Source organism: Pelophylax lessonae (genome assembly GCF_965119305.1).
Source record: "Pelophylax lessonae genome assembly, chromosome: 10".
In the NCBI taxonomy this organism is placed as follows: Eukaryota; Metazoa; Chordata; class Amphibia; order Anura; family Ranidae; genus Pelophylax; species Pelophylax lessonae.
The window spans coordinates 69,949,131-69,974,450 of record NC_138777.1 but is presented as its reverse complement, the minus strand read 5'-3'; positions in this window follow the sequence as shown (position 1 = coordinate 69,974,450).

Below are 25,320 nucleotides of genomic sequence, written 5' to 3'. Positions count from 1 at the left end.
TATAAATATGCACTGTCACTGTACTAATGACACTGGCAGGGAAGGGGTTAACACTGTGGGTGATCAAGGGGTGTGTTTCTAACTGTATGGGGGCGTGAAATTATCACAGAGACCTGTGATCCTATATAGAAGGATCAGAGGCGCTCTGTGATCATTCCAGGGAGAAGAACGGTCAGCTGTGTTTACAATAGCTGACCGTTGTTCTCTCTCAGTGGGGAGCGATCGCGGGTGTCAGGCGGCAATTGGAGTCGCCTGCCCTGTGCATCGGAGTCCCCGCTGATGTTACCGCTCAGGGCACCCTGTCCCTTCAACCCCCCCCCCCCCCTGTACCGGCTCTGCTCATACTATACATGTGTGGAGGTGTGGCAGCAAAATGCAGCTCAATGGACATGATGTGAATAAGCCCTTCTTTAGTATTTCAGCACCGGACGGTGCTCATGTGACACCCCTTCTGTATAATGGAAGGACTGCTCACTGCCACTGCTGGAAGAATGAGGATATGCAACTTTCTTAAGTGCGGAAACAGAAAAATGTGCGGAAATAACACTGCTTTGTGATTTTTATTATAGGATCTTGTTGGTTTTTTCATTTCAGGAAATAATAAAAATCTATATCTTTATAACTCTTGTCAGTGGATTTATTTGTCTTATTACCAAAATAAAACTATTTAAAGTGATACTAAAGACTCAGTTTTTTCATTTAAAAATACCAATAACATGTTATACTTACCTGCTCTGTGTAGTTGGTTTTGCACAGAGCAGCCCAGATCCTCCTTTTTCTTGGGTCCCTCTTAGGCTCCCCTGGCCTCTCCCTCCCTCCTGCCGAGTGCCCCCACAGTAAGCAGCTTGCTATGGGGACACCCGAGCCGCTGCTCTGTGTGTCCATTCAGATTAGACTTTAGGGGGCTTTAACCATTTCCAGACCCTAGGATATACCTGCATGTCCTCGGGCTGCAGCCATGATCCTGGTATAATTTTATGGTGCCGCCAATGCTCTATGATGTAAAAATGATCTGAGTGACTCTACAGCCACCTGAACATCTCTTTCCCTCCTGCCGCCATTCCTGGGCTCCCCTGGTTTGAAGTACGCACAGACTTTGAGGATACCACTATTCCCTTTGATGGGATTTCTAGTTCATATGCCTGAGGCGGGACTGGCTATGCTCATGTGTGTATAGAACATGATACATGGTTGAAGCCCCCGTTCTAGAAGTTCTCTGTAAATGGCACTGCGGTTCTGTCTTGATCCTATAGTGCAGGGGCCCCAACCCCGGGCCATGGACCTGTGATGGTTCACAGCCTCTTGATGACCGGGCTGCACAACAGGAGTAGTGACTGCGATAGACTATAATCATTACAGTGTCCCCTTTACAGTGCAGTTCCCTTTACATCACAGCCCCCCTTTACATTATAGTGCCCCCTTTACATCACAGCCCCACTTTACATTACAGTGCCCCCTTTACATCACAGCCCCACTTTACATTACAGTGCCCCCTTTACATCACAGCCCCCACTTTACATTACAGTGCCCCCTTTACAGAGTAGTCCCAGTTACATTAATGTAAAGGGGCACTGTGATGTAAAGGGGACTGCACTGTGAAGGGGCACTGTAATGGCTGTAATGTCGAGGGAGGCTGTCATGTGAAAGTGAATGGATCTTTGGAAGGATCACCTGGTTTCTTCATTGACAGCATGTAATGCTTTGGGGATGAATTCTGATTATATATCTTAAAACGGGGAATAGAACATACGCCATTTGATCCTTCATATACTGGGGCCCAGCGCGTGTTATATACACCAACATTCCTAGAAGGTTAGATATACACTCACCGGCCACTTTATTAGGTGCACCTGTTCAATTGCTTGGTAACAATAATTGCTAATCAGCCAAACACATTGCAGCAACTTAATGCATTTAGACATCTAGACGTGGTGAAGACAACTTGCTGAAATTTAAACCAAGCATCAGAATGGGGAATAAAGGGCATTTAAATGACTTTGAATGTGGCATGGTTGTTGGTGCCAGGCGGGCTGCTCTGAGTATTTCATGTGAGGTATCGCTGCGATCGTTAAAGCGAGAGTGAGAATTCTAGGGCAAGACCTCCTCTGTAACTTTAAACAGGTAACCTGTAAAAATATTTTTAAAGAGTCACCTATGTAGTTTGGCGCCATTCCACGAGCGTGCGCAATTTTAAAGCATGACATGTTGGGTATCAATTTACTCAGGGTAACTTCATCTTTCCCAATATATACAAAAAATTGGGGTAATTATAGTATTTGTCTTTAACTAATTAAAGCGGAGTTCCACCCTCATTTTTAAATTTACAGCATCAGTTACATTAAAACATCCTGAAAAAGAATTGGATAATAATTTTTTTTTTTTGTTTCACTTACCTTTTATTTCTAATGAAAATTAACTTACCTTCCTGCCACTTCCTCCTTCTAGGGCCGCCGATGTCACTTCCTTCTTTGCATTGACTCCTGGGAGATAAGTGTCATCAATCCCAGGTGTCAATGCGCCTGCACCTGTGTCCCTCGTCACTTCCGGTCCAGGCGCGTCATTCCCTGCTGAATGAATGAGAACAGCTTCTGGGTATGCGCAGAACCAGCCGTGGGATGATGCGCTTGCCCCGGAAGTGACGAGGCTTGGCATTCTGGGACTCCGACATCCAGGAAGAGGGACACTGCGGCTTCAGCTGCCCACACCGCAGATGGCAGTGCTGGACAAGAAATTTACAAGGTAAGTATTTAATTTAGCAGGTAAGCTAAACAGGGGACAGATCAGAGGCTATCAAATGCACTAGCCCTGACTGTTCTAGGGGTATTCTTATCTAAAAAAACAAAAATTTGGGTGGAACTATTTTTTTATTTTTTTTTTAAATTGCGTTTGAAAAACGGTGTGACAAATACAGTCCGACATAAAAAATTGCAATGAGCACCATTTTATTCTCTAGGGTCTGTTTTTTTTTTAGCAAAAACATATTTTATATTCTATTTTCTAGCACAAAAAAATGATTTTTACTTCTAAACAACAAATGTCAGAAAAAGGCCTGGTCTTTAAAGCAGAGCTCCACCCAAAAGAGGAAGTTCCGCTCTAAGCATGCCTCTCCACCTCCTATGCCACATTTGGCATGTAACTTTTTTTTGGGGGGAGCGGGTACCTAGTTTTGACAGGTACCAACTTCCAAGCTGTCTCAGCCGGGTGTCCACATATGCAATGCCAGCGCTGGGATGGGGAGAGGGAAACAAGCGGTGGTTTGGGTGACCACATGGCTGGATCCTGGGACAGGTGAGATACACTTCTTGTAGCTGCTGACTTTTATAAACACAAAAAAGACTGGAACTCCGCTTTAAGTGGCTAATAGACTAAGCACTAATTTCTACTATTAGGGTGCAACAATAGTACATTGGCTGTAAACTTTTTCACCACCTCTATTTGGCCACTAGATGGCACACAGGCTGCCATAGATTGCCCCAAGAATAAATACAATAAAGTATATGTGGAGAATAGCAGTGAAGGATTATTTGGTAATGGCCAACCAGAGGAAAGTGTTCAATAGAAGAATTGATATCTCACTTCTGTGATTACTGGGGCTACTTACTTCCTCCATACCGGTTCAGACTTCCCGGATTTGTCCCTGATGCCTTTTGAAACAGCCGCTTCTTTTCCTCCCGTTGTATGGCGCTGCAGCCAGAGATCCCGCATGCGATGTGGGAGTCATTGAGTTGTCGCTTGTGCAATTTTTAGGGACGCATCTCCGGGGCTCCTTTAGATGTGACAGAGCCTAGGAGGAGCACACCCCCAGGACTCCTTTAGTTATGACAGTCTAGGAGCGACACATCCCTGGAACTCCTTTAGATGTGACAGGGCCGAGGATCCATGTTGGGGGGGGGGGGGGGTAGGTGGTGAGGAAAATCACTCAGTGGGACATCCTTTTAGATGTGACAGGGTCTAGAAAAAAAAGTCCCAGTAGTCCCCCAGTGGTCCCTGTAGCTGCCTACCTTACTCGACATCCCCTCTTGGGACTGCAGGGAGTGGGGCAGATCACGGACCACACACCAATTTTTCTATGTATTTCTGATCGGGATGTAGGTACCAGATTTTTTGTTAAAGTTATCATTAGACATGGCCACACACAACTCTATACATTTTAGGTGAATGAATCCACAATCCCAGGGCTGTAAATGATCTCATAATTTATGCATAGATACAGTATCTCACAAAAGTGAGTGCACCCCTCACATTTTTGTAAATATTTCAGTATATCTTTTCATGTGACAACACTGAAGAAATTACACTTTGCTACAATGTAAAGTAGTGAGTGTACAGCCTGTATAACAGTGTAAATTTGCTGTCCCCTCAAAATAACTCAACACACAGCCATTAATGTCTAAAACGCTAGCAGCAAAAGTGAGTACACCCCTAAGTGAAAATTTCCAAATTCGGCCCAAGAAGCCATTTTCCCTCCCTGGTGTCATGTGACTCGTTAGTGTTACAAGGTCCCAAGTGTGAATGGGGAGCAGGTGTGTTAAATTTGGTGTTATCTCTCTCACTCTCTCATACTGGTCACTGGAAGTTCAACATGGCAACTCATGGCAAAGAACTCTCTGAGGATCTGTAAAACAGAATTTTTGCGATACATAAAGATGGCCTAGGCTCTAAGATTGCCAGGACCCTGAAACTAAGCTGCAGCAAGGTGGCCAAGACCATACAGCGGTTTAACAGGACAGGTTCCACTCAGAACAGACCTCGTCATGGTCGACCAAAAAAGTTGAGGGCATGTGTTCAGAGTCATATCCAGAGGTTGTCTTTGGGAAATAGACCTATGAGTGCTGCCAGCATTGCTGCAGAGGTTAAAGGGGTGGGGGTCAGCCTGTCAGTGCTCAGACCATACACCGCACCCTGCATAAAATTGGTCAGTATGGCTGTCATCCCAGAAGGAAGCCTCTTCTAAAAGTTTGCTGAAGACAATAAGACTAAGGACATGGAATTCTGGAACCATGTCCTGTGGTATGATGAGACCAAGATAAACTTATTTGGTTCAGATGGTGTCAAGAGTGTGTGACGGCAACCAGGTGAGGAGTACAAAGACAAGTGTGTCTTGCCTGCAGTCAAACATGGTGGTGGAAGCGTCATTGTCTGGGGCTGGATGAAGGCTGCCGGCACTGCGGAGCTACAGTTCATTGAGGGAACCATGAATGCCAACATGTACTGTGACATAATGAAGCAGAGCATGATCCCCTCCCTTCGGAGACAGGGCCGCAGGGCATTATTTCAACATTATAACGACTCCAAACACACCTCCAAGACAACCACTGCCTTGGTAAAGAAGCTGACGGTAAAGGAGATGGACTGGCCAGGCATGTCTCCAGACCTAAACCCTATTGAGCATCTGTGGAGCATCCTCAAACGGAACGTGGAGGAGCGTAAGTTCTCTAACATCCACCAGCTCATGGAGGAAGGGAAGAGGACTCCAGTGGCAACCTGTGAAGCTCTTGTGAATTTCATGCCCAAGAGGGTTAAGGCAGTGCTGAAAAATAATGGTGGCCACACAAAATATTGGCACCTTGGACATTTTAACTTAGGGGTGTACTCACTTTTGTTGCCAGCAGCTTAGACATTAATGGCTGTGTGTTGAGTTATTTTGAGGGGACAGCAAATTTACACTGGTATATAAGCTGTACTTTCACTACTTTACATTGTAGCAAAGTGTAATTTTTTCAGTGTTGTCACATGAAAAGATATAATAATAACATATTTACAAAAATGTGAGGGGTGTACTCACTTTTGTGAGATACTGTATATAAATCTATACAGCGTCTACTCTGGCATGAGTAGTAATTTTAAATACTGTTGTTGTTCCTGTGCATTCACTACCATACCTCAGTGAATCAATATGTGTATCAGTTCATACAATCCAATAGTCGGTGTGCTCTTCCATATTTGATGGCCCCCTGGCCAATACCAGTTTTGTACCACACTCCACTCTCAAAATTTGTCAGAGCTCCACCTCTGTGTAAATGGCACGCTCACCTCTATGGTTGACTCTTGATAACATTTAGTTCTCATGCGCTTAATTCTCTATCATAAGATAAATGTAATCTCCCCATATATGTAAGCTCCTGGACCCAGATCAACACATGTGCAGGCCCCTATAGGAGAACGACCACAATCTCAATAACTGAAAATGGTGCTTGAATGAAGGTAAAGAACCGCCAGTAGTATACCCGTCTAAAACTGTTGTAAACAGCTGCACATTATGTGAAACTTACCTCATAATGAAGCATTCAAACGATGCGATGTCATCACTTGAGACGGCGTCCATCTTCACCCACTCTTCCTTTGGGGTTCACGGACTCCGGCTCTGTGACTGGCTGGAGCCGCGATGACGTCACTCCCGCACATGCGAGCGGGAGCCGCCGGTCACGGCACAGGGCTCTGAAGAAACCGCACAGACGGCCATTCCTTCAGCGCACATGCACCAGTGATTTCCCTGGCTGCATGTACAGTAAATGTCTCCTAAATGGTGCATGTTTAGGAGATATTTACACTACCTATAGGTAAGCCTTATTATAGGCTTACCTTTAGGTAAACAACAAAGAAAATGGCCTCTGCCCCCACCTATAACTGGCCTTCATAGCAAAGAACACATGGAAGGGCAACGCACATGAAACAAACAAAGATAAAATTCCCAGTTCAATTTGCCAACCAGTCTGCTTACCAACCAAATTGGCCTGTCTAACAGTTTGCGTCAATACAGGGGTTTAGTTAGCACACATTTGCAAACGCATGTGAAAGCTGCAGGGCCACGTCAAGGCTCCCTGTTACCTGCAGTCCTAACTCTAATGAATTTTAAAGAGTCTCCACAGTGGGAGCACATGCAAGCTAATGGATAGATAGGGGGCAGGTGAGCCTGGAGGTGGCCCATCCCTCCTGTAAGGTAATTGGGGGCATAATGGAAGCCCAGCTGATAGTATTACAGCAAAGGCACCCAGTATGTCCACTCACCAGTACACATATACAACAAAGAAAATGGCCTCTGCCCCCACCTATAACTGGCCTTCATAGCAAAGAACACATGGAAGGGCAACGCACATGAAACAAACAAAGATAAAATTCCCAGTTCAATTTGCCAACCAGTCTGCTTACCAACCAAATTGGCCTGTCTAACAGTTTGCGTCAATACAGGGGTTTAGTTAGCACACATTTGCAAACGCATGTGAAAGCTGCTGGGCTTCCATTATGCCCCCAATTACCTTACAGGAGGGATGGGCCACCTCCAGGCTCACCTGCCCCCTATCTATCCATTAGCTTGCATGTGCTCCCACTGTGGAGACTCTTTAAAATTCATTAGAGTTAGGACTGCAGGTAACAGGGAGCCTTGACGTGGCCCTGCAGCTTTCACATGCGTTTGCAAATGTGTGCTAACTAAACCCCTGTATTGACGCAAACTGTTAGACAGGCCAATTTGGTTGGTAAACAGACTGGTTGGCAAATTGAACTGGGAATTTTATCTTTGTTTGTTTCATGTGCGTTGCCCTTCCATGTGTTCTTTGCTATGAAGGCCAGTTATAGGTGGGGGCAGAGGCCATTTTCTTTGTTGTATATGTGTACTGGTGAGTGGACATACTGGGTGCCTTTGCTGTAATACTATCAGCTGGGCTTCCATTATGCCCCCAATTACCTTACAGGAGGGATGGGCCACCTCCAGGCTCACCTGCCCCCTATCTATCCATTAGCTTGCATGTGCTCCCACTGTGGAGACTCTTTAAAATTCATTAGAGTTAGGACTGCAGGTAACAGGGAGCCTTGACGTGGCCCTGCAGCTTTCATATGCGTTTGCAAATGTGTGCTAACTAAACCCCTGTATTGACGCAAACTGTTAGACAGGCCAATTTGGTTGGTAAGCAGACTGGTTGGCAAATTGAACTGGGAATTTTATCTTTGTTTGTTTCATGTGCGTTGCCCTTCCATGTGTTCTTTGCTATGAAGGCCAGTTATAGGTGGGGGCAGAGGCCATTTTCTTTGTTGTATATGTGTACTGGTGAGTGGACATACTGGGTGCCTTTGCTGTAATACTATCAGCTGGGCTTCCATTATGCCCCCAATTACCTTACAGGAGGGATGGGCCACCTCCAGGCTCACCTGCCCCCTATCTATCCATTAGCTTGCATGTGCTCCCACTGTGGAGACTCTTTAAAATTCATTAGAGTTAGGACTGCAGGTAACAGGGAGCCTTGACGTGGCCCTGCAGCTTTCACATGCGTTTGCAAATGTGTGCTAACTAAACCCCTGTATTGACGCAAACTGTTAGACAGGCCAATTTGGTTGGTAAGCAGACTGGTTGGCAAATTGAACTGGGAATTTTATCTTTGTTTGTTTCATGTGCGTTACCTTTAGGTAAAACTTAAAGATAGAAGTTTATTTGCCCTTTAAAATTAAAACTCCATTTGATTATTCTTTAAAATTGCACTCACATATAAAAAAAAGAATCACTTAGGCAGTGTTAACCGCTTGCCGACCGCTGCAAGCAGTGGCGTAGCGTGGGTTGTCAGCACCCGGGGCAAGGCAAGTAATTTGCGCCCCCTAACCCACGGGATTTTAGCATTTGAGTCTCTTCCACTAGATTAGTTAAAGAAACCCTTACCCCCTAAGCACATGTACTGTTTGTTATGAAAATACTGATGTAATTAAAGTAAAATGCATCTAAATACAAGTTTGAATGACCAGCGTGCCCCTTTCAATGCAGAGTGACCAGCGTGCCGTGCCCCCTTTCAATGCAGAATGACCAACGTACCCTCTTTCAACGCAGAGAGACCAGCGTGCCGTGCCCCCTTTTAATGCAGAATGACCAGCGTGCCCCCTTTCAATGCAGAATGACCAGCGTGCCCCCTTTCAATGCAGAGTGACCAGCGTGCCGTGCCCCCTTTCAAAGCAGAATGACCAACGTACCCTCTTTCAACGCAAAGAGACCAGCGTGCCGTGCCCCCTTTTAATGCAGAATGACCAGCGTGCCCCCTTTTAATGCAGAATGACCAGAGTGCCCCCTTTCAATGCAGAGAGACCAGCGTGCCCCCTTTCAATGCAGAGACCAGCGTGCCCCCATTCAATGCTGAGAGACCAGCGTGCCCCCATTCAATGCAGAGTGACCAGCGTGCCCCCTTTCAATGCAGAGTGACCAGCGTGCCCCCTTTCAATGCAGAGTGACCAGCGTGCCCCCTTTCAATGCAGAGTGACCAGCGTGCCCCCTTTCAATGCAGAGTGACCAGCGTGCCCCCTTTCAATGCAGAGTGACCAGCGTGCCCCCTTTCAATGCAGAGTGACCAGCGTGCCCCCTTTCAATGCAGAGTGACCAGCGTGCCCCCTTTCAATGCAGAGTGACCAGCGTGCCCCCTTTCAATGCAGAATGATCAGCGTGCCCCCTTTCAATGCAGCAAGACCAGCATGCCCCCTTTCAATGGAGAATGACCAGCGTGCCCCCTTTCAATGCAGAGAGACCAACGAGCCCCCGTTCAATGCAGAATGACCAGCGTGCCACCTTTCAATGCAGAATGACCAGCGTGCCCCCTTTCATTGCAGAGAGACCAGCGTGCCCCCTTTCAATGCAGAATGACCAGCGTGCCCCCTTTCATTGCAGAGAGACCAGCGTGCCCCCTTTCAATGCAGAATGACCAGCGTGCCCCCTTTCAATGCAGAGAGACCAGCGAGCCCCCGTTCAATGCAGAATGACCAGCGTGCCCCTTTCAATGCAGAATGACCAGCGTGCCCCTTTCAATGCAGAATGACCAGCGTGCCCCCTTTCCATGCAGAGAGACCAGCGAGCCCCCGTTCAATGCAGAATGACCAGCGTGCCCCCTTTCATTGCAGAGAGACCAGCGTGCCCCCTTTCAATGCAGAGTGACCAGCGTGCCCCCTTTCAATGCAGAATGACCAGTGTGCCCCCTTTCAATGCAGAATGACCAGCATGCCCCCTTTCAATGCAGAGAGATCAGCGTGCCCCCTTTCATTGCAGAGAGACCAGCGTGCCCCCTTTCAATGCAGAATGACCAGCGTGCCCCCTTTCAATGAAGAGAGACCAGCGTGCCCCCTTTCAATGCAGAATGACCAGCGTGCCCCCTTTCAATGCAGAGTGACCAGCGTGCCCCCTTTCAATGCAGAGAGATCAGCGTGCCCCCTTTCAATGCAGAATGACCAGCGTGCCCCCTTTCAATGCAGAGAGATCATCGTGCCCCCTTTCATTGCAGAGAGACCAGCGTGCCCCCTTTCAATGCAGAATGACCAGCGTGCCCCCTTTCAATGAAGAGAGACCAGCGTGCCCCCTTTCAATGCAGAGTGACCAGCGTGCCCCCTTTCAATGCAGAGTGACCAGCGTGCCCCCTTTCAATGCAGAGTGACCAGCGTGCCCCCTTTCAATGCAGAGTGACCAGCGTGCCCCCTTTCAATGCAGAGTGACCAGCGTGCCCCCTTTCAATGCAGAATGATCAGCGTGCCCCCTTTCAATGCAGCAAGACCAGCATGCCCCCTTTCAATGGAGAATGACCAGCGTGCCCCCTTTCAATGCAGAGAGACCAACGAGCCCCCGTTCAATGCAGAATGACCAGCGTGCCACCTTTCAATGCAGAATGACCAGCGTGCCCCCTTTCATTGCAGAGAGACCAGCGTGCCCCCTTTCAATGCAGAATGACCAGCATGCCCCCTTTCATTGCAGAGAGACCAGCGTGCCCCCTTTCAATGCAGAATGACCAGCGTGCCCCCTTTCAATGCAGAGAGACCAGCGAGCCCCCGTTCAATGCAGAATGACCAGCGTACCCCTTTCAATGCAGAATGACCAGCGTGCCCCTTTCAATGCAGAATGACCAGCGTGCCCCCTTTCCATGCAGAGAGACCAGCGAGCCCCCGTTCAATGCAGAATGACCAGCGTGCCCCCTTTCATTGCAGAGAGACCAGCGTGCCCCCTTTCAATGCAGAGTGACCAGTGTGCCCCCTTTCAATGCAGAATGACCAGTGTGCCCCCTTTCAATGCAGAATGACCAGTGTGCCCCCTTTCAATGCCGAGTGACCAGCATGCCCCCTTTCAATGCAGAGAGATCAGCGTGCCCCCTTTCAATGCAGAATGACCAGCGTGCCCCCTTTCAATGCAGAGAGATCATCGTGCCCCCTTTCATTGCAGAGAGACCAGCATGCCCCCTTTCAATGCAGAATGACCAGCGTGCCCCCTTTCAATGAAGAGAGACCAGCGTGCCCCCTTTCAATGAAGAGAGACCAGCGTGCCCCCTTTCAATGAAGAGAGACCAGCGTGCCCCCTTTCATTGCAGAGAGACCAGCATGCCCCCTTTCAATGCAGAATGACCAGCGTGCCCCCTTTCAATGCAGAATGACCAGCGTGCCCCCTTTCAATGAAGAGAGACCAGCGTGCCCCCTTTCATTGCAGAGAGACCAGCGTGCCCCCTTTCATTGCAGAGAGACCAGCGTGCCCCCTTTCAATGCAGAATAACCAGCTTGCCCCATTTTCAATGCAGAATGACCAGCGTTCCCCCTTTCAATGCAGAATGACCAGCGTGCCCCCTTTCAATGCAGAGAGATCATCGTGCCCCCCTTTCAATGCAGAGAGACTTACCTGCAGAGGCGGCTTCTCCTCAGTTCCCACGCGTCTCCTAGAGTCCTCCCGCCTCCTCCTCGGCCAATGGCATGCGTTCGCCTTTCAGCCAATCAGGAAGCGGGTCTCGGATTGGCTGAAGTCTATTAGAGCCTCTGGCTCTAATCAGGTGATTAAAAAAAAACCCACTCTGTGACAGCGCCAGGCTGCTGACTCACTCGCTGCTAAACTGACTGAGCAGTGAGGAGAGTCGGTATAGGTGGGGCTTAGCTTGCAACGCCACCCCACCCTACACCAATGGACAGGTAAGGCACAGTCCAGCCCCACCCGACCCGCCATTTTCAGCCATAGGGCGGCTGCGCTGGACATCTCCCAGCCTAAAGATGGAGGCAGCCGCAGACAGTGTGTGAACTGTGTATGTCAGAGTCAGACAGACAGAGTGACACTGTCGATGCGCCCCCCCAAATGTTGCGCCCGGTGCGGCCGGCCCCCCCTGCACCCCCCACGCTACGCCACTGGCTGCAAGTACATATACTGCGCCGGTCAGCCCCTCACAGGCAAAGTGACGTATGGGTACGTCACTAGCCTGTGAGGCTCTGGGGAGCGAGCGCGCGCCGCTGGAGGAGCGCTCCCGCGCAGGGGGGGGGTCCATGACCGCGCGGGCCCGATGTCTTGCGATCATCCGTTAGAGCGGGAGAAAGGCAGGCGGCTAATGTAAACAAGCCGTCTGTCATTCTCCCCTGTGTATGAACAGTGATCATACGGTTCTTCTATGTAGGACCATTGATCACTGTTCTTACAGCTCAAGCTACAGCCAATCACAGTTAGAATCACGCCCCTAGGGACACACACAACCCCTCCCTCTTAAAAAAAGTTAACCCCTTCACTGCCAGTGTCTTTTTACAGTAACAGTGCATATGTATAGCACTGATTACTGTAGTAATGTCACTGGTAACCCCAAAACTGTCAAAAATGTCAGTCAAGGGTCCGATCTGTCCGCCGCAATGTCGCAGTCCCGCAAAAAAAAATCGCAGATCGCCAGCATTACGCGTTTAAAAAAAAAAACAACAAAAATGACAAAAATCTTTCCCTTAGTTAGTAAACGCAATAACTTTTGTGCAAACCAATCAAAATACCCTTTTTGCAAATATTTTTTTACCAAAAATATGTAGCATAAAACAAATTGGCCTAAAATGTTAAAAAATTTTGATTTTTACATTTTTTTTTTTGTTATTTTTGCAAAATTGACGCTCTTTTTTTGTTTATAGTGCATTATCAAAAAATCGCACAGGTGATCAAATACCATCAAAAGAAAGCTCTGTTTTTGGGAAAAAAAGGACACCAAATTCGTTTAGGTACAGTGTCGCATGACCGCGCAATTGCCCGTTAAAGTCACGCAGTGCCGAATCGCAAAATAGGCCCTGGTCAGGAAGGGGTAAAATCTTCCTGGGCTTAAGTGGTTAATATGCATTAGAAATAAAGCACAGCAATTCTGCTCACCAAATTTCTGGTCTCGATCAATACCAGAAGTGACATCTCCCATCACTGCCCGATGCTTTGCTTCATTGATTACCTGACTCCTTCTGAATTATTATATCTGTCTAATTCCCTCAGTGGCCTACAGTAGGTTAGCTGGATGTCTGTTGTGGACCTATGGTTAGGGGAGGCCTTGAAAACATGTTTTGTTGGGTGCTCATAATTCATCCATCATGGCTGGCACTGTTTTTTTTTGGTCATCAATTTATCAGCAAGTTATGGACAGAACAAGTGTGCAATGTGAGTCAAAGCTGTGGACTTGCCATTCCAACTAAGAAGAGTTAAAGCGTCATTAATAGGGTTACGGTCATTTATAGAATTGATCAGATAATTGGTATGCCTGAGCTTCTCAACAGTCAAGCTCTCTTGTCTTCCTCATGACCACTTGCCAAAGGTCCATCCAGCTTGATTAGCTCTGTCTCCCAGCCCCAGAGAAGGCTATGTGAATATATTGCATGGTTCAAATAAACTGAGCAGCTGGAATTCTCTAAGAATAAAAGGGGACCTGTAGCGTCTAAAAGTCAGGCAAAAAGTCATACAGGGTTTGTTTGCTGCCTGGCTGTAGTGCTATAAGATTGGCTCTAAGGGTGCGTTCCCATGTGCAGCAGGCCCATGTCACCCCTCTGAAAAGCGGTGACCAATGGATCACTTTGCAGAGGGAATTTGACAGGGCATGGAGAAGAGATATGTCGCCACCCCACTGCCTGATTTAATCTTGTAAATGCCCCACCACCAAGCCCAACTGCAAGCATTGCACACAGCTGCAGGGTGGTTGCAGTGCAGCCCCAGAGACTTGGACTGGTGACACCTGCTGAATGCAACATACTGTTTAAATCTTGCCAAAGCCACAGCACATGTACAGCCTTAAGCAGCTGTATGCCCTGGTTGTGGGTGGATTGGGGATGTGCGCAATAACACCCACGACTCAACTGCCTGATTTTGCCACCCTCTAGCCTAAAACCTTTCAAATTACTTTCCTGAAAAAGGTTTCAGACCAGGGAAGATGGTGTAAAGAAATGGAAATACTTATCTAGTCCATTATTCCAGGTCAGTGGTTTAAAGTACTTATGCAAGAGCACAGGACAGCCAGGCAACCAGGATTTTCAGCGGAAGTCAACCATTACAGACCTGTTTAGTCAATGTATGAAGAATGTTTTCAGTGACCCTGTTTCTCTGCAACATATAACAGCATAGATTACATCTCCAGTGAATGACAAGAGAAGTATTCGCTCTCTTGAAGAGTTAGCAGCACCTCCTGGGTGTGTCAGATAGCGTGTCCCTTGCTGGTTGCTGTGGTTCCTTCCACCAGCCATGGAGTTGCCGCAGGCACGCTCTCTGGCACACCCAGTAGGTGGCAGATATCGGTTAGCTTTCCAAGAGAGCGAAGATTTCCCCTGATGCCTGCTGGAGAGGTATTTAGCTTCTTCTATTACAGGATGCAGTTGCCATTGTTTGAGAAACAAGAGTTACTTCAATAGAGTGCCATGGAACCGGAGGGTACAATGATGCTGTAGAAGAACTAGACTAGCTAGCTGCAGATCCCTTAATCACCCACAGAACCTCCCACCTTCCACAGTGCCACCCAATCTCCAAAAGGGGCTTGCAGTGGCCTTCAACCTCGTACAGGGGTCCCCAGGCCACTTAAAGAGGACTCAATTTCCACAGTGCCCCCCCCCCCCCAAGCCGAGCACTTAGCATGCTGCAGAGCCTCCAGCCCTCCATAGTGCTCCCAACGGTACCCTCCAGTCCCCCACATTGCTCCTGCAAAGCCCCCAGCCTCCCGGAGAGATCTTCAACCCCCTCCAGATATCCCATCACCCTCAGCTCCCTCCAGGGCCCCCCCCCCATAGTGACACCCAACCCCATCAAAGCCTTCCAGAATTTGAATAAATATTTTGTATCCCCATACATTTATTGTGTGAGTATAAATGTTTTTTTTTTCACTGTTGAAGCAGAAAAGGTTTCAGAAGAATGTACTGGGCCCAGGTCACAATAGAAACTAGAGCCACTGATACAGGCCAGACAAATACCAGGTTTAAGGCATTCAAAGTTCACTGTAAAAACCAGGGTACCGAGCAGATAGAATCTCCTGAGATTTTTCCAGGATAAAGAAAGATATTGTCATTAAGGACCGGGAGTGCTCAATCCAGTATTGGTCTGGTCTATATGGTGGGAGATGACATCGGTTCCTGTTCTGGAAAACTCATAGGGGTTGATTTACCAAAACCAGAGAGTGCAAAATCAGGTGCAGCTGTGCATGATAGCCAATCAGCTTCTAACACCAGCTTGTTCAATTAAGCTTTAAAAATAAAACCTGGAAGATGATTGGTTTCTATGCAGAGCTGCACCAGATTTTGCACTCTCCAAATGTAGTAAAATCAACCCTATTTACTATCGGGCTGTGCCATACTCAGAGGAGTATCATGGCCTGCCAGAGACCAAGCGGAGATGGACACACATTTGAACAATTGAATTTGGTATATTTTCTCAAGTATTCGTTTAAAAAAAAGGATACAAACACAGACAGACAGGAAAACCAGACATCTATTTAAACATTTCACAATTTTATATCATAGATAGTAAATATAAAATGATGCATTTTAGGTTCTCATTCAGCTGAAGGGTTAGTGTTTAAAAATGACATTTCCATTTTGGTAGATGCTGCGGGGGTTAATTGACTAGTTCTATTCTGTCCCTTGGATACAAAATCTCAATGGCTGTGTTCACAGCTCCTCCCACTTGCCATAGGCATTATGAGGGGTCTTAATTCCCGGATTTATCTTCAGGACAGTACTGCATCACAAAGGAGACCTCTACAGCAGGAGAAGCAGGAGAGTCCATATCTCACCACAGGAGTCCATAAGAGATGAAAGAAGTTAGTGGGTAGTGGTGGACATATTATATATGAATATTTATATTCCATCATTAATGGGGGACCTCTTGAATCCACGCAGCTAAATAAGGCACTGGGTCTTCCTGAGGCCTTCACACCCACACACTCCACACATGCTTTAAATTAATGTCAATGGTGTTTCATCTTTTTGATAAATATTTTACCACCCCCCACCCAATTAAGGGGCTTTTTAAAGTTATAACAGAGAGACATATCACCTCTCAGTCACCTGCCAACCATCCTCTGAAAAGCCATCCAACGCAGATTTCATTTCAGAAGGGTGGCAAGGACTGCTGCACTTCTGGGTGGGTCCTAAGGGAAATTTCCATGACATGGCTTGTTGGGGATACTTGAGGACTAAAGTCAGCAACCAGAGAGTGAATGGATCCCTGTACCTGTAGATAAACCTGTCCAGTTTGTTGTTGAACCTGGACATAACACTGCTCCACAGCTAATATTTACCAGAGCAGAGTCTGGAAAGTGGCCCACATGGAATCCAGTGTCTGAAGATCACTTCCAGGCGATCTCTACATACAGTCCAGCAGGGTGCAGATACGGTATTCCAAAAGCCAGGCTGAGGACAATCGCACCACATGCAAACTGACAAGGCTCCAGCAGCAATTTAGAGACGGGTCTTAAAGAAAGAGAAAAAAAAAAACAAATTAAAAAAAAGTGGTGTCAGATAGGGAAGTCTTTTAACACTGCAGAACTGAAGAAGAGGCAGTGTCAAATCCCCCCCACAGAAGTGAAAGACCTCCCTGTGTCCCTCAATGGACAATAATGAATGTGGCACATGGTGCATTGGATGACTCTTCAAAGTAAATAGGCTGCCTAACGTAACGTATGAATAACGTGAGCCCCTTACCTCAACACACTAATGTGCACAGGAACTTACATTCTGAATTTTCCTGCACTCTCTCCCAATGCCAATCGTCACTAGGACTAATGGAGATGTCAAAATCCTGCAGCGGGGGTACGAATAGTAATAAAAGCTTGAAACAGATTGTAACCCCCCACCACTCTACCCACAACTAGAAACATAACGTTTTGGCTGTGGTTGCACTTTAACCACTTGCCGACCGCCGCACGACTATTTACGTCGGCGGTCAGCCCCTCACAGGCAGAGCGACGTAGGGCTACGTCGCTAGCCTGTGAGGGTCTAGGGAGCGAGCGCACGCTGCCGGAGGCGCGCTCCCACTCCCACGTGGTCACGGACCCCCCCCCCCCCGCGCGTGTGACCGGCGGACCCGATGTCCGCCGGTCACTCGCGATCGTCGGGTGGAGAGGGAGAAAGGCAGGCGGCTAATGTAAACAAGCCGCCTGTCAGTCTCCCCTGTGTAAGAATAGTGATCATACGGTTCGACTATGTAGGACCGTTGATCACTGTTCCTACACCTCAAGCCACAGCCAATCACAGTTAGAATCATGCCCCTAGGGACACACATAACCCCTCCCTCTCAAAAAAAGTTAACCCCTTCACTGCCAGTGTAATTTTACAGTAACAGTGCATATGTTTAGCACTGGTTACTGTAGAAATGTCACTGGTAACCCCAAAAGTGTCAAAAATGTCAGTCAAGGGTCCGATCTGTCCGCCGCAATGTCGCAGTCCCGCAAAAAAAAAAAAAAAAATCGCAGATCGCCACCATTACGCGTTAAAAAAAAAAACAACAAAAATGTCAAAAATCTTTCCCTTTGTTAGTAAATGCAATAACTTTTGCGCAAACCAATCAAAATACCCTTTAGGAGATTTTTTTACCAAACATATAGGCCCTGGTCAGGGAGGGGGGTAAAATCTTCCGGGGCTTCCGGGGCTTAAGTGGTTAAATATCAATTTTCAGTGTGGTGACCCCTCTGGTCTTATAAGAAGAAGAAAAAGATGAATGGACATGGATATCTTCATTCAAACTCTTCAGATACATTTTCCTTTTTACGTTCAAGAGAAGACACGAAAAATAAAAAAATGCAATTTAAAATATATATTATTAACCTCCCTGGCGGTATGATTTTGTCAGGAATTATGTACCAAAAGCGGTACAATTTTTTGCATGGGAATTTGGCGTTATGTATTATAGGCCTACAATTCTTAGTAATTACTGACTTAAACCTGACCAAAACAAGACTCTAGTAGACATCCCAGATGTGATAAATTTGAAACACAAACGCATGAATTATAATCTAATCAATAATATAATTTTATTATTATATATATATATATACACACACACATATATATATATATATATATATATATATATATATATATATAATAACATTATATTATTGATTAGATTATAATTCATGCGTTATATATTATATATATGTATATATATATATATATATATATATATATATATACATACATACACACACACACACATATATATATATATATATATATATATATATATATACACACATATATACATATATATATATAATATAATATAATATAAATGTTATGTATGGGTGTATTTACTGCGCTAACCTAATATTATTATATCAAGAAAAGTGCACGTGCAAACGTGTAATCAATTCTTAAATATTAAATAAATTAATCCTAATAGAAAAATGGAATATATAATGAACTTGTAAACAATGAACTCCAATAGTGATATATCATCCACTAAAGTGCGTATGCAAACTTGTGGAAAATGTTTACAATAAATACAATGCAAATAGTGCAGAATATATGCAGTATAAAATATACATAAAAAATTGTGACATAAAAATTAACAACAAAAATAGTCAGTGAATTAATTAAATCTTTAAAGTGCAAAATCGTGCTCAAAAAGTCTCTGGTGTGCTGGATAGAATCGTGCGTGACGGTGGTTCTTAAGGGTTCTACCACTCTGTGCCAAATGGGGTAAGGTATCACACTTACCAGATGGTGTGGATTCCAATGGCGTACGCCAAATGGAATCTAAAGCGCTTTATGCTGCTGTTCCTGTATGTGGATACGAGGGTGGACGCTCTCCTTATGGGTAGGGGTGGACACTCAGCATGGAAGAAAAAGAAATATGCTTCTCATAGTGCAAAAAGGTTTTCCTTTTATTGAACTTGCATAAAAACTCACATCAATCTTCACAAACAATGTCCATGTAAAAACTCCATAAAAAAATCCCCCGATCAAAGACTGCAGCTGATGCTCTAAAAATCTCCCAGGTGATAAAAACACTCCAAATAGAACGTAGGTGACACAGCAACAAAAAACAAAATGCCCCAAAAATAATGGGGCCAATGTGCAAATAAATCGCTATTGAGCTCCTATGCTGCCTTATGGCTGGGTATACCATAGGACGCTGTTATGTGTTTGTGTTTTGTGCAACATTTGAATTTCCCTCCCTAGTTCCGCTCCCATGCACCATTGCTGCTGCAGAGAACTGAACCAGGAAGTCATCAGACCGAGGGACGAGAGGCGGGGATCTCGGCTGGCGGTCACAGCAATGGGAGATCATCGCTGCATCGCCAGGAGAAGGTAAGAGACACCACTGCACGCTCTGCACATCCACCCCGAGCGTGACTCGGGGATACCGATAGTAGCATGAAAAATCCACCCCGAGTCACGCTCGGGGACACCGCTAAGGGGGTTAATGAATGCCAATTTCTTCATCATTAATTACTCCAAAAAAGAAAATATATCTTGCTGGGAAAAATTGGATTTTTGACTTATAGCAAAATCCATTTCTCTGATGTTCATTGACGGACACAGCTTCTGATCTTCTTAACCATTGGTTTATACTGCCCCCTACAGGGATAGGACACTAGGCAGAAAAAAAGCTTGACTACACCTATGGGCAGTCCCAGGGGGTATACTCCCACTCTCAGCTATATGCACTCAGTTTTGTTACAAGCAGTGTTAGAAGAATTACAACTCCACAGAGGGGTGGGTGCTGTGTCCATCAATGAACATCAGAGAAATGGATTTTACTGTAAGACAAAATCCCATTTTCTCTATCGCTCATTGACAGACACAGCTCCTGATTTTCTTAACCATCAGGACGTCCCAAAGCAGTATTAAACATAAGGGCTGAGAACAGCAGAAATAAATTCTCAAAGGCTAAACAATAGCCAACCCGGTAACATGGAGCTCAAGGAAGAACTGGAGCTCGCCTGATAAAAACAATGCACACTCAAAGAGGATCAGGTCCTCTAAACAGCAGCCTGCAAAACCTTGCGGCCAAAAGAAGCATCTGCAGATGCCAACACATCCACTTTATAACATTTTGTAAAGGTGTGCACAGACAACCAGGTAGCCGCCTTGCAAACCTGCATCACTGACGCCTGATAAGTGAAGGCCCAGGAGGCACTGAGCCCTAGTAGAGTGCGCCGTAACAAGGAAAGGAGGAACCTGACCCTTAATTGAATAGGCTTGAAAATGTCTGTCTGATCCATCTAGAAATGGTCGCAGCAGAAGCGGACAATTTGGGGTACCAAAATTTGTCATCTTTCAAGGGAAACATGCAAATTTACAACTTGACATGTTAAATATCTAGGTACTTGGCACAATCTCATCTTTTTATATATTTTTCCACAAGTATAATGCACACTCACCCTCCACTTTATGAGTTACACCTTGCGAGTACCGGGTTGGACCCTATTTTGCCTTCAGGATTGCCTCCATTCTTTGTGGCATATGTAGCACTGCCCTCTAGAGGACTGCTGAGAATTACACTTTCTGGATTACCCTGGGTTATCCTTAGCAACAGACAGCAGATAACAGCATTAAAAGTTCTTGGCTCAGTCAATAATCAATCCAGGGGATGTTGGTTTTTGTGGTTTTATTGAGAACTTGGATAGGAGAAGGGATGAGTGGGATACTCCAACTATTAACTATTCACAGTCTGAAGGACAGCTTACTGTAGAATGCAGCAAGGCCGCTGCCTCACTTTGCCACTTAGTGAAGATACTTTAAATGCTCCTTTGTAAATATTCTCTTCAGGGTTCTGAAACTGGCACCCCCTTTTCTCTCAATACCGGTGTGCTGACACCCGTCCGCTGACCCTAGCTTCTGGAGTGGTCCTCTTCCTGGCAGACCCCTGGGCAAGTTCCTCTGTACTCACGGACACTGTTTTTCCAGAGTCACCGTTACCGCCAAACTCCATTTGTCAGCATCCATTGGACCTCTGCGTTCAGCAACACCTTCAGGTTCACCAGGCCGACTGCCTGTGACCACCTTTCACAACTGCAGAAGGAGAAACAGCCGTACCCTCCTTCTGGGACTTGGCTTCCCGCCCAAAGACACCCTGCCACATGTGCCCTTGGCTTTTATAGCCAATCCCAGGATGCACCACTGTCTGTGCCGACCCACTGGGACAGCCACAAAAGCCTGTGTGTCACTGGCCGAGTGTCCTCCACTGTCCAACAGGCCTCCCTATTGGATACAGTGGGGACACTCCTTCAGCCCAGATGAATCACACCCTGAGCACATGCAACAGGCCTGACTACAAATCCTGCTCCCTGATAAGCAGAAGAGCAACTAGGTTTTACCTGCCACTCCCCTGATAAGCAGGCAGAGCAAATACACTCCCTACCTAGCACCTAGCATCTAGGAGGGTGCTACACATAGATTCAACAAGGTGTTGGAAACATTCCTCAAAGATTTTGCACCATAGTGACAGGATAGCATCACACAGTTGCTGCAGATTTGTCGGCTGCACATCCATGATGCCAATCTCCCATTCCACTATTCCTCCCACTGACACCTATGATGGGGCACTATTCCTCCCACTGACACCAATGATGGGGCACTATTCCTCCCACTGACACCAATGATGGGACACTATTCCTCCCACTGACACCAATGATGGGGCACTATTCCTCCCACTGACACCAATGATGGGGCATGGTTTACTTCCACTGGTACCAGGACATTTTCTACTCCCACTGGCCACAGTCTGGCTCCCCTAAAGTTTGAAGGACAGTAAATTGGGCCTTCGTTTAGAAAGTTTGGAGACCCCTGGTTTAGGGACTTCGAGCCCATTCACACTAGAACGACTTGTGAGGCGACTTGTCGCCCCAGGTTGCTTGACATAACAAAAGCAATGTTAATCAATCAGTGCCGTCTTAATTGGCACTACTGAAGTCGCTCCGACTTCAGAAAAGGGTCCTGTACTACTTTGAGGCGACCTGTGATCCGACTTCTCCCATATACTTCAAATACTTATCTTAATTAAAGCGACTTGTTATCAGACTTTCCAGGAAGAAGAAAGAGATTAGCCAGGCATGCCTATATGGTATATATATATATATATATATATATATATATATATATATATATATATATAAATAAATAATGGTATATATATCCCATTATCTCTGCTTGGTTTGTGTGAGTGGCACCGGTGGACACTGATTCATGGCACTGATATGTGGCACTGGTGGACACTGATTCGTGGCACTGATACGTAGCACTGGTGGACACTGATACGTGGCACTGGTGGACACTGATTTGTGGCACTGATACGTGGCACTGGTGGACACTGATTCGTGGCACTGGTGGACACTGATTCATGGCACTGATACGTGGCACTGGTGGACACTGATTCGTGGCACTGATACATGGCACTGATACGTGGCACTGATTGACACTGATTCGTGGCACTGATACGTGGCACTGGTGGACACTGATTAGTGGCACTGATTCGTGGCACTGGTGGACACTGATTTGTGGCACTGATTTGTGGCACTGATTCGTGGCACTGGTGTACACTGATTTGTGGCACTGATACGTGGCACTGGTGGACACTGATTAGTGGCACTGATACGTGGCACTGATACGTGGCACTGGTGGACACTGATTCGTGGCACTGATATGTGGCACTGGTGGACACTGATTAGTGGCACTGATACGTGGCACTGGTGGACACTGATTCGTGGCACTGATACATGGCACTGATACGTGGCACTGGTGGACACTGATACGTGGCACTGATATGTGGCACTGGTGGACAGTGATTTGTGGCACTGATACGTGGCACTGATACGTGGCACTGGTGGACACTGATACGTGGCACTGATATGTGGCACTGGTGGACAGTGATTTGTGGCACTGATACGTGGCACTGGTGGACACTGATTCGTGACACTGATATGTGGCACTGGTGGGCAGTGGCACTGGTGGACACATACGTGGCACTGGTGGGCAGTGGCACTGGTGGACACTGATGCATGGCACTAGTGGGCAGTGGCACTGGTGGACACATACGTGGCACTGGTGGGCAGTGGCACTGGTGACACTGATACGTGGCACTGGTGGGCAATGAGGAAATAATAGTAATGGTGGCGATCTGCAATTTTTTTTGTGGGACTCCGACATTGCGGCGGACAGATCGGACCCCTGACTGACATTTTTTACACTTTTGGGGGTACCAGTGACATTACCACAGTAATCAGTGCTAAACAAATCTGCACTGTTACTGTACTAATGATACTGGCAGGGAAGGGGTTAACTTTATTGGTGATCAAGGGGTTAAGTGTGTCCCTAGGGGTGTGATTCTAACTGTCAGGGGGCATAGCTAGTAAAGTACCCATAGAGACATGTGATCCTATATAGCCGGATCGCATAGCCTCTGTGCTTACATCAGTGAGAATGACAGACGGCTGTGTTTACATCAGCCATCTGTCTTTCTCCCTCTCCTGTGGGAGATCGCGAGTGGGCCGGCAGCCATCAGGGCCGCCAGTCACACGCGCTGACTCCCCATGGAAAGAGCGGGGATGGGAGCACGCCGCCGCTGGAGGCTCGTGGGCGAGCAACGTAGGTCTATGTCACGTTGCCTGTAAGAGTACCGCAGTAAATCCTCGTGAGCCGGTCGTAAAGTGTTTAATGCATTAACCTCCCTGGCGGTATCCCCGAGCGTGACTCAGGGTGGATTTTTTAGACTAGAATCGGTATCCCTGAGTCACGCTCGGGGTAGATGTGCAGAGCGCGCAGCGGTGTCTCTTACCTTCTCCTGGCGATCCAGCGATGATCTCTCATTGCTGTGACCGCCAGCCGAGATCCCCGCCGCTCGTCCGTCGGTAAGATGACTTCCTAGTTCCGTTCCCTGCAGCAGCAATGCTGCATGGGAGCGGAACTGGGAGGGAAATTCAAACGTTGCACAAAACACAAACACATAACACATTTATATTATATATATATATATATATATATATATATATATATATATATATATACACACACACACACACACACACGCACACACACATATATATATATATATATATATACACACACATATATATATATAATATATAACGCATGAATTATAATCTAATCAATAATATAATTTTATTATATATATTATATATTATATAATAAAATTATATTATTGATTAGATTATAATTCATGCGTTTGTGTTTCAAATTTATCACATCTGGGATGTCTACTAGAGTCTTGTAAGCTGAGCAAAGATGTTCCATATTTCTTTTAGTTAAAAATAATTGCCAAAAATCTGACATATAAACACCAGATAGGATAAACAATGTTTTTTCCCTATATAGTCATGACTCTGGTAAAAAAAAAAAAAAAAAAAAAAGGTCATGTGACCTTGTTTTCTTAACTGTCATCACCTGGCTCCGCCCCCCTCAGCTGCTGCCTATAAATAGAGCTCGCAGAGCATCCTTGAGCCATTCCATCGTTGTACTCTGCTAGAGGTGGTTGTGTTCTCTTTCTCTCTGAGGCTTTGCTTTGTGATTTGTAATCATGAACTGGCTGACTGTGAGAAAGAGAGGATATGATGCGATGGATCTCCTGAAAACCAACAAGGAGGATTCTGTAATATTACTACGAGCGGGACTCTTAACAGAGGACCACAGACCAATCCCACAGCCCCAAGAGTCTGCCCCTAAAAGGGATAGACTTAGGGCAAATGGGAAGAGAATTTGGAAATTTCTGGGTAGATTTTGCCCTTTTCTTCACACAAAGTTGGAAGACACAGATAGTAAGTATTAGAATAATGAGATAAAATGCAAAGCACACAATACAACATTTATCACCCAAATACATACATATATATTGGGGACACTATATATATATATATATATATATATATATATATATATATACAGATAGGAGGTCACTAGACAGAGAGTAGGGAAGAGTTAGAACCTCTGTCTGGTTTTTAACACTTTCTATGTCCCGTTACAGAGATTCTCCCTCTATATTTCTTCTGATCACCAATGTCACCAGGATAGAAAGTGATGGAAAAGCCAACATTGTGGGCTGCCATCAGGGCAGGAATAGAGGGGAAATCTTTCCATGGAGAATACGGATGAGGGATGAGTTTTTATGAATCT